This window comes from Schistocerca gregaria, chromosome 2 (genome assembly GCF_023897955.1).
Source record: "Schistocerca gregaria isolate iqSchGreg1 chromosome 2, iqSchGreg1.2, whole genome shotgun sequence".
Taxonomy (NCBI): domain Eukaryota; kingdom Metazoa; phylum Arthropoda; class Insecta; order Orthoptera; family Acrididae; genus Schistocerca; species Schistocerca gregaria.
Genome location: NC_064921.1, coordinates 597,966,466 through 597,977,339, shown reverse-complemented (window position 1 = coordinate 597,977,339; position 10,874 = coordinate 597,966,466). Strand labels below are relative to the sequence as shown.

Sequence of the window (10,874 nt, the reverse complement as noted above, 5' to 3'; positions counted from 1 at the left end):
TCCTTCACATACTATTAGGTGGCTTTTAGAGTACAAAGTAGATGTAGGTGAAGGTAAAACATCTGTGAGGTCTGTTCAAAACATTTGGAAACTTTATCCACAAAATTTTTGCTACGCTTACCTTTTCCTTCGAAATACTCTCCTCCACAATTAATACAACGCCCCTTATGCCGTTTCCGCTTCTGCAAGTAGTCTTGGTAACCTGCATTGTTTCCTTCGAAATACTCTCCTCCACAATTAATACAACGCCCCTTATGCCGTTTCCGCTTCTGCAAGTAGTCTTGGTAACCTCTTGCTGGATTGCGCGAAGTGCCGTCTGCAAATTTTCTCTTATCTTGTCTATCATTGCAAATCATTGTCCTTTCAATGGGGTTTTCAACTTTGAAAATAAAAAAAAGGTCTGCAGGGCCAGGTCTGGTGAGTATGGCCGATGAACATCTTGCACAAGTGCCAAAGGGCAAATAAGTGGCCCACAAGAGTGGATATGATTGGACATGAATGTATGCATGCATGTATGTGTGCATATAAACAGTGGAGCAGTGCAAAGGGGATGACGGTATTTACAGTGGAGCAGCAGGCATTCATTGTGGAAAGTTGGTGTCAACAAAGTTATGAAAAAGGTGTGGTCAGTTGTTTGTTGAGAAGGTTAATGGCATCAAAGAGCCAGTGAAGAGTGCCGCTCAATGATTGCTCCAAAAATGACATGAGACAGGATCTATTTTAAACAAGTCGAAAAAGATTTTGAAATGTGCCCACACACCAGAAAATGTGGCTACAATTTCACCAAAAAATGCTTCAGAGTCCTACCAGATCAACCCAATGCCTGTCATATGAGACTGGCATATCTTGATCATGTGGACGAAAATTCGACCTCAACCTGCACATGTAGTGTAGAGCTTCTATTATTTATGCATTGAAACCAGTGGATGCTCTTCAGTGCGTCCAGTTTTGTGAGCTGCTGGTCACTGAGATAACAATGAATGGCTGGGACATGAATCAGTTATTTATGTCTGATGAAACCTGGTATCATTTGAGTTATGTCAACTCACAGAATCACAGGTTCTGAGTGTTTGAGAATCTGTATAACTTCCACAAAACACCTTTGCATGATCAGAAGTTTGAGGTTTGGTGTGCAGTGTCTGCAAGCCACATTATTGGTCCCATCTTCTTTCATCAGATGCTGACTTTGGTGTGTTACGTTGCCAACATTTTGAAACCATTTGTGACAGCATTAATGGAGGAGGAAAAGACCTACAGTTACTTTCCACAGGATGGAACAACTGCGCATACAGCCAGTTGAACCTTGGAGCATATTCACCAAATTTTCACGCCAACAGAGTTGTTAGCAGAGGTCAGTCTGGTCATGACCACACTAGCCACCGAGGTCACCTGATCTGTAAGTCTGCTGGTGTATGCAACAACCCTCATAGTCTTCAAGAACTGCAGCAGAACAGTTTGATGAGATTGCAGGAATTCCAGCAGTCCTCCAGAAACTTGCTGGCCAGGGTACAAAAGTGCCAAGAGATGAATGGTGGTCACTTTATACATCTGCTATAGTCATGTTAGTACTGCATTTCCTTTCCTCAGCTCTGTTCCTTTGCCCCCAGAACTCTGTTCTCTGTGCCACTTTTATGTGCTCCACCCTGTATTTGCAAACTAGCACTTTTGTGATTTTAAACTGTGCATGTTTTTGCTGTGGGCAATCAGTATGTGCTCATAAAGGGTAGAGTAACTGTGGCCAGATCATTGTCTTTGTTATTGATCAGGTGTGTGTGTGTGTGTGTGTGTGTGTGTGTGTGTGTGTGTGTGTGTCTGTCTTATGATTGGACGTTAATCTACCCACACATAATTGGAGAAGATACTCTTTTTATCGTCTATAAGGAGGTTGTTTGTGTCCTTACTCCTGATAATAATTACAGGAAATATTTGTCAGGAGTCGTAAGCAGTGGGTCCTTGAGGTACAGGATATGTTGTAGTTTCCTTTCCCTTGGGGTTCTGCCGTGAAAATATAAAATAGAAAATCTGATTGGGTTTTGAATTTTTGTGGAATAAGTTATGGATAAGGCAGACTTCGTATTATTGATTGAGATTGTGCTGTAATTTGACCGTGCATGGCAGACCAGGTCGGCAACACTACAAAAAGCGACTGTACGGAAATAGCATCAGAAATTTACCTTATAATTTTGTTAGAAAAGCAGTACTAATTACAATATAGTCTTCATGGCTGTCCTCCTAGTTTCTCTTGTAGGAAGACCTGTCTTTCACTTTTCTCCATCTGTTGAAAACTTCTTCAAGTTGTCACTGTCATGATCAATTTACAAATTTGGCGATAACCACCTCGAATCACTATTGAAACAACCTTGCTGTTTAATATAATTTCAATTTCCACCCAAAAGCACATTCAATACAGTGCCGAAAAATACACATCTTTCGTATGAAGATGAGAGAGAGAGAGAGAGAGAGAGAGAGAGAGAGAGAGAGAGAGAGAGAGAGAGAGAGAGAGAGTGATCAATTAGTTGTTAAAAAACAAACACCGACGCAAAAGTAAAAAAAGAACAAAATTATTTATAAAAATTGGTCGCTGGCGCAGCGCTCTTCTGCGTGCGCGATCGTGAATTATATCTTTGTATTGGCGGAGATGCGGTAGTCAAAGTACCATTACAACGTGAACACTGTGAAGTAAGTTTAAACAGTTCATTAACAAAAGACTAATTATAAGAGACACGCACTACGCACACCAATCATCACTGTGTTTGAAATCCTAACACTGGCTAATTAATCATATCGAAAGGCTCCATGGTGAGCTAAGAAAAAGAGACATATTCCTGCCAAGGCTGCGCTAGCTATACGGCGTGCTGCGGACGGCAGCCAGTGGCTTACTCCCCTGTGGCGCGCTGCGTCCAGACACACGTCCACTGACCAAGAAAATTGTCAGCATTTCAAGTTAGGACGGCTGGCAAGTGCGTGTTACATACTGTATTGCTTTGTGCATAATCATAGTACATGAGTGCATCTAGTTTTCATTCAGCTGGTAATAGGATCTGTAAAAAAATTTCTGGATGCAGCAGTAAACTGCTCAAACGATTATTTGAACTACTTTCTAAGACTGTTCTTAAGTTAAGAGTATCAATTCTAGCATTTGATAAACTATCAGTAATCCTTAACAAAAGTGTGTTTAAATCTAAGTGTGCACTCACAGCATTTAATACTTGGAATAGTTCTTGGATATTTGGGTTTATTTCATTACGAATTATGTGGAAACCCAAGATAAATTGCTTCACAATCTGTTCAATGAAAACTCTGTGGTTAGTAATGGTTCTTTGCATATTCTTTAATATGATAATTTCATTAGAGAGGTTAGGTGAATCTGTACTGGACTGTTGTTAAAGAGCTAATATTTTGTCTTTAACTTCCAGTAGATCTTGACTAGTTAAAGTACCAAATACAGTACAAAGGATACTCCCTCCAAAATCAAACCAGGCATGTTTATGCCTAATTAAAGTTTTGTGTGACAGAAGCTTTAAAAACAGTAAATCTCTTGTTCATAATTAGCAAATGTAGACTGTACCTGAATTTTGGCTGTGATCCAGTTGTTATACCAAGATGTACCAATTTCCAAAATTGTATTGTTGCCATTAACAGAACGAATTAGATCAATTTGCTTCTTTACAGAATCAAACTGTTGCTAGATTTCTCAGATTGTACTTAAGGACAAGTTTTGTATTACATGTTGAAACTACCATGTCTGATCATGGTTCAAACAAAACACCTGTACTCTGTGGTACTATTACTACAGCATTAGTAGAATACACTATAATAGCAAGCATTAGAATAAAAATGAACATGGTTAATTAGTTCTAAATACTAGAGTTAACAATGAACATAAAATAAATGAGTTTCTTGTGGTAACCTGTGGAATAAAAGGTTTAGTTTCACTTGCACACTCGTGTAATAGCTTCAATACTAAATTTTCGCAACACATTCACATAAGCACATGGCTGAAATAAACACTCTCATTGCAATCTCACACATCACACATGTTTACACAGATTGTAGGGGTGTCTGGAACAGGATCGCTCGGAATGTGTTGATGGCTCGACCTCGAAGTCTGGACTGCAACCTCACGATTCTTGCTTCCGCATGATTCTCACTTCCTGGGTTTGAGAACGGCAGGTCTGCCTCTCGGTCGGTCCTCATTGTCTTGCAATGCTATAGGAAATCTACCCAGAAATGGCTCTACACGATTGACATGAATGACAATCGAATGAAAGGGCAGTTGGAGCTTAAGAGTAACTGACTAGTAAGGTCATCCGAAGACCAGTATCAGCTGCAAAGTGATTTAGAAAAGATTGCTGTATGGTGTGTCAGGTGGCAGTTGACGCTAAATAACGAAAAGTGTGAGATGATCCACATGAGTTCCAAAAGAAATCCGTTGGAATTCGATTACTCGATAAATAGTACAATTCTCAAGGCTGTCAATTCAACTAAGTACCTGGGTGTTAAAATTACGAACAACTTCAGTTGGAAGGACCACATAGATAATATTGTCGGGAAGGCGAGCCAAAGGTTGCGTTTCATTGGCAGGACACTTAGCAGATGCAACAAGTCCACTAAAGAGACAGCTTACACTACACTCGTTCGTCCTCTGTTAGAATGTTGCTGCGCGGTGTGGGATCCTTACCAGGTGGGATTGACGGAGGACATCGAAAGGGTGCAAAAAAGGGCAGCTCGTTTTGTATTATCGCGTTATAGGGGAGAGAGTGTGGCAGATATGATACACGAGTTGGGATGGAAGTCATTACAGCATAGACGTTTTTCGTCGCGGCGAGACCTTTTTACGAAATTTCAGTCACCAACTTTCTCTTCCGAATGCGAAAATATTTTGTTGAGCCCAATCTACATAGTTAGGAATGATCATCAAAATAAAATAAGAGAAATCAGAGCTCGAACAGAAAGGTTTAGGTGTTCGTTTTTCCCACTCGCTGTTCAGGAGTGGAATAGTAGAGAGATAGTATGATTGTGGTTCGACGAACCCTCTGCCAAGCACTTAAATGTGAATTGCAGAGTAGTCATGTAGATGTAGAACACCACCTCCAAGATTGGATATGGTCCTTTCCAAAACTTCTTAAACTTTTTGACTTGATTCTTTTTTAACACCACACTGCTCAGATACACAAGTTCTCCAACATGATACTGTGACACTGCTGCTGGCAGTTGTGTTGTCTTGCTTGCTGAAGGAAGGATTAATGATTACGCTGTTTCACTACCCTCCATGCTGCTTTTAGTTTGTGTGCTAGATCCCTTAAGTGTTCATTGTTGATTCCGGCAGTTGATTGTGCGAAGTCCAAGGGTGAACGCATTCTTCTTCCGTAGATGGTCTCATATGGACTTAGGCCAGTTGAGCTGTGCATTTTGACGTTGTAACAACTTATCAACTACGGTAATCAGGCATCCCAATTGTGTTTGCTGCTCACATAATGAATGGCTAACCATTTTAATAACTGTTCTGTGAATTCGCTCGACTCTTCCATTTCCTTCAGGGTGTGCTGGTGTAGTCCTTAACTGAGTTACTTGCTTGAGCTTACAAGTCTGCTTAAATAATTCACGCATGAAATTTTTCCTACATTATTCCATCCGTTACAGAAATCACATTGTGAAACAAACTCGAAATTGACCGCTTTGCGGTTCGGCCACCAAAACATTCGAGATATTTGAATGTTTGTTGCTTTTTTTACCACAATGTCCTGATGATAAAGAAGCGTGTTGTTCTCTCATGATTTGCTCTTTCATGCTTTCTGGAATAACTTGGCAGTTTCCTTTACTAGTAATTTTGTATAATAATCCATCTATTTCAACAAAATGTTGATCATTTTTCCGTAGTTATCATTATGGATCTTCTTCTTGAGCTGCCTTTAACTCCTCTTCTTGACTTATTGCAACACAAACATTGACTTTTTGACTCATTGCATCAGCATTCACATGATGTTTACCAGGTCGGTAAATAGCCTTAAATTGGTACTCACTCAGTCTTAATGCCCATCTTGTTAACATGGAACTTGGATCCTTTAAGTTCAATAACCATTTAAGTGCGGCATGATATGTAATAACTGTAAATTCTCTTCCTGTTAAGAAACATCTGTTATGTATTATACCAAAAACAAAAGCACAAAACTCCTTCTCATTAGTAGTATAATTGCATTCTGTTTTGTTTAATTGTCTTGAAGTAAATGAGACTGAATGTTCATGACCGTCAACTTCTTGAGTCAAGATTGCACCTATGGCAAAATTGGATGCTTCTGTTGAAAGAATAAAAGGATTACTGAAATCCAGATAGGCTAACACTGGGGCTGTGGTTAGAGCAGTTTTAAGTTCTTTCATTGCCCTTTTGCATTTTGTTGACCAATTAAATGTGGCTCCTTTCTTCAGTAGCTGTGTCATTGGACCTGCTATGTTCACATAATTGGCTACAAATCATGTGTAGAAATTTGATAATCCCAAAAGTGATTGTAGTTCTTTCAAATTCTGTGGTTCAGGAAAATTCTTTACGTCTTCATTTAATTTTGTATCAGGTCAAACACCTTCACTTGTTATAACATCACCAAGATAGTTCGCTACAGAAATTGATTGGTAGTGGTGATTGTTGCCGTCTTAGGTGGGGGACCTCAATCAAAATATTTCATTCAATTTTGATTTACAATATATTAATTTCCTCGGCTAGTCAGTTCACGTTAAAGCAAAAAATCTTTAGTTATTAATTACAATTGCAGCCCACACACGCGCGAGTGTGTTTTTTCTTACCTTTGTTAACCATTGCATTGTAGTCGGAGTCCTGGCTCTCAGCTGTTGTACTGAAAATAAGAATCTTAAAGCTATTTTTTTTTCTGCAGTGTCAGGCGGCTGTGGGGAAAAATGTATATTATGTTAATAGCGGGCGAGTTTTTCGCTTCCGCTAATTTTTAAAAGTTAATATCTCCACGTAATGGCATCGTTGGCTGCATCGGCCTCTGCGATTGTTGCACTGTAAATTACTTGAATGCAGGTTAATTCAAGGAAGGCAGACATGAAATAGGGGTCACCTTTTACAAATTAAAAGTGAACAATAATATTAAATCAATACATTATCTGCTCAATTAGTACAAATATGCTTACGTTTGCCAGCACTCGCTAGATGTCCGTTTACATGCAACCAAGACAGGAGGTGAAGATGACTAAAAAAATTAACAAAAGAGCCTATCTTGTCGTCTCTTTAGATCATTTTGTTATATTTCTTTGTCGTCTACATCTACATCTACATCTACATCCATACTCCGCAAGCCACCTGACGGTGTGTGGTCGAAACTTACACAGAGAAATTATTATAATACGGATACATGAGAAAAATGTATGTTTGCCTGAGCAGCTAGTGTCCACTTATTATTCAATTTTTAAATGTCTCTTCTTTATAAATACAGTTTTTAAGTCTCTTCTTAGTATTTCACTGGGGACAGTATAATGTTTAACTTTACTTTATGCAAAATTACATTTATCTATTGATAAAACAGGTTTGTGCTTCTTATATGCTCAAAAAACAGCTTGTAGTCTCTCAGTATGCTGCTTCATGTTTTCACCAAAAATTATTACATTATCAAGGGAAACAAGTGTTTGTGTTGGGGTGAGCCCTCGTAAAACTGAATCCATTAGACGTTGAAATGTAGCTGGAGCATTACAAAGTCCAAACGGAGTACGAAGATACTTGTATACTCCTGTTGCTGTTACAAATGAAGTTTTTGCTTGATCATCTGTTAACTGATGATAACCACGTGTTAAATCACATACTGAAAAAATTCGACATCTGCCCAAGTAATCCAAGGTTTCAACTAAATTTGGTAAGGGGTAAATGCCGGGTGTGGTCACAGCATTCAGAGACTGGTAATCAGCCCTAAAACGGAACTGTGGTTCTCCAGAAATTGATTTCTTCTTTATAATTACAACAGGCAAATACCACGGTGGGTCTGAAGGATCTCTTGGTTTTATAATTCTGGCTTCTAATTATTCTTTAACCATGTCTTCTACCAACTCTTTGACTGAATGGTATTCGGTAAGGTTTCTGTGTGATTGGGGCTGCATTCCCTGTATGAATACGATGCTGAACTAAATGAGTGACAGGTAAATTTGCACGTTCTCTGAATAAATCTGAATACCTCAACAAAACCGGTGCTAAAATCTTTTGTTCATCAGCTGTCAAATGTTCTATCTTCTTCCAAATTATGCACGTCAGTTCATTATTAACTTCGTCTCCTCATCGCAATTTTGCATTACCGTTACCAAAATCAGTGTTTATAACTGCAGCATTTGTTACCTCATCTGGACTCTGTACTAAGTCACTTTTACTTACGCTCGACACTTCAGCAACTTTCGTTCCTCGGGCCAAAACAGCGTCCTCATTGCTCGTATTCGTTATTGTAACCGGGACTTTTGCTACATTCTGTATCACCATTGTAGCAACACCAACACTTCTAGCAGCATAACAATGCATTGTATCCAGTAACTCGCTTTTCTTGGTTCGCTCAATTAATAACAAAGTTCCTTCTTTGCATCAGGGTGACTTACCTTCAACATAGATTGTCTTTCCTACTCCCTTAGGTATTTGCTGAGGCTGATCAATTTGAACATTGACTTGGACGGTTTGAACTGATGCATCGTTTGGGCAGTTCATTCCCACTACGTCAGCATTGCTGCTCCTTTGAGTATGATCTGAAGAACGATTTCCTAGGTTGTAGTTGCTATGGCCTAGTCTGATCTTTCTTCCTGCGACAAATATCTCTGCCTCGTTAGTGGACAAGAAATCAAATCAAAGTACACCGTCGTAACACATTTCGTTATTTGAAACTACTTACACACTTGCTGTGTATTTCTTTATTTTCACCTTCATCTTGGCCTTGGCCAAGAATTAATGCTACGTCAACTTCTCCATAGTTACGAAGTTTTCCTCCGTTTAACCCTCACAATTTTAATAGCGGCGGTTTCAATTTATCCCGTTTATCTGTGCAACACCATATTGAGGTCTGTGCTCCTGTGTCAATATGTAGCTTGGTGTTTCTCCCACGATATACAGCAACTATCACGAAGTGATTTTCGCTAACAGTAATCACTGTCTCTGGCATAGGACGGACAGTGTTTTGTCCTGTACGTCCCCGTACTCATTTAAAGATGTGGCAAATTGTCCGTTGTCGCATTATCTTTCTTCTTGTTGCGACTCTCTCTCGAAACATGACCCTGCATCCCGCAGTGACAGCAGATTCGATTCTCTTTACAATCCTTACACTTCTGACCCAGCTTATTGCATCTATAGCATTGTACTGCTGTGTTGAAAACTCCGCATTCTTGTTTCTGCATCTCATTCAGTCGTCTTAGTGCTTCAAAGAAACCAACAGCTGATTTTACTGCTTCCTGAAACGTTTTACATCCTTTCAATCTAACAGCTTTGCTTAATTCCTCTCTGTACAACCCATGAATAAATGTGCCCAAGAGTCTCTGGTTGGCTTCAAACAACTGAATGTGATTTTAATTTTCATCTTCTGTTAACTTGTACGTTTGAGCATTGATGTTTTGAATTCTGTCGGCGAACTGCTCCTTAGATTCGTCCTGCGCATTCGCAAACCGTAAAGCTGCTCCTATAAAATCTGTTCGCGTTTTTACATTTAAATCTATGAATGGCAAACGTTCTAAACTCATTGTAATTTTCTGTTTTCATGCAAATAGGCTTTGCTTTAATGAAATCTTATGCTGCTCCATGAATTCTGAACCACTAGCTTATTGGAATCTGTCCATGATCCTAACAGGGCGGTACTTTCAAGCTTACGAAAAAACACTTTCACATCATCTTCGGGTTTCCTGCTAAATGCTGGTACTGATTGCAATAATGAAAAATTCTTTATTGCCGTTGTACTGCATGATCTATCATTTGATAAGTCTTTCGGAATGTTAGACTCTCTGCTTTTAACTGCCGAATCTCTTCTTGAAGTTCATTAGTAACAGTTTGTAGATTGACAACGCTACTCTGACTGGATTGCAGCATTTCATCTAATTTAACGCTAATGAGTCACTCAAGTGTAAAATAAAAATCCACCGCTGCCTTTTGTATTCTAGCCAAACTGGAGTAAACCAACCTGAATCCCAGCGTTGGATGTCCCCGCGTAGTTGGAAGATGTTCATGCTGCTGCTTGAAGTTCACATTGTGCTGCACCTCTTCAGGACTGTGGGTTTTCCATAATTATCCCCATGCTGATACCACTTCTATAAGGAGGTTGTTTGTGTTGTTACCCCTGGATGATATTCACATGAAATATTTGTCAGGATTCGTAAGCAGTGGGTCCTTGTACAAAATATGCAAACAATGAGAACAGTTTATTAACAAAAGACTGATTATAAAACATGCGCACTACGTGCACCCATCATGACTGTGTGTGACTTCTTAACACCGGCTAATTATGATAATATCAAAAGGCTCTATTGTGAGCTAAGAAAAAGAGACATATTCGCGCCTGAGGCCACGCTAGCCACATGGTGTGCTGCGGGTGGTGGCCAGTGGTTTATTCCTCTGTGGTGCACTGCGGCTGGTCGCACGTCTACTGACCTAGCAAATTGTCAGCTATTCCAAGATAGGTCACCTGGTGAGCGTGTGTTATGTACTGTACAGCTATGTGCAAACCTGTAGACCCTTACCCATCATATTCTAGTCCCTTTTGAATACGAGCCTGGAATTTTTAATTTCTTGTATGAAGGTGAGTCAGCTGCTTTATTGTTCATTTAAATTATTAGCCAAGTGGTGCTGCAGAATAAATTTCCTGCAGTTTTGAAGACTGTTCAAAAACTATTCTTGTTGATTGTAAAAT

General features: G+C 39.4%; 1 protein-coding gene across 5 annotated transcripts in view; it reads left to right on the top strand.

The window, feature by feature from the left end:
* Positions 1–10,874, top strand: part of LOC126334527 (spindle and kinetochore-associated protein 1-like) — a 424,403-nt gene that overhangs the window by 406,969 nt on the left and 6,560 nt on the right. The gene's annotated exons all lie outside the window — the stretch shown is intronic.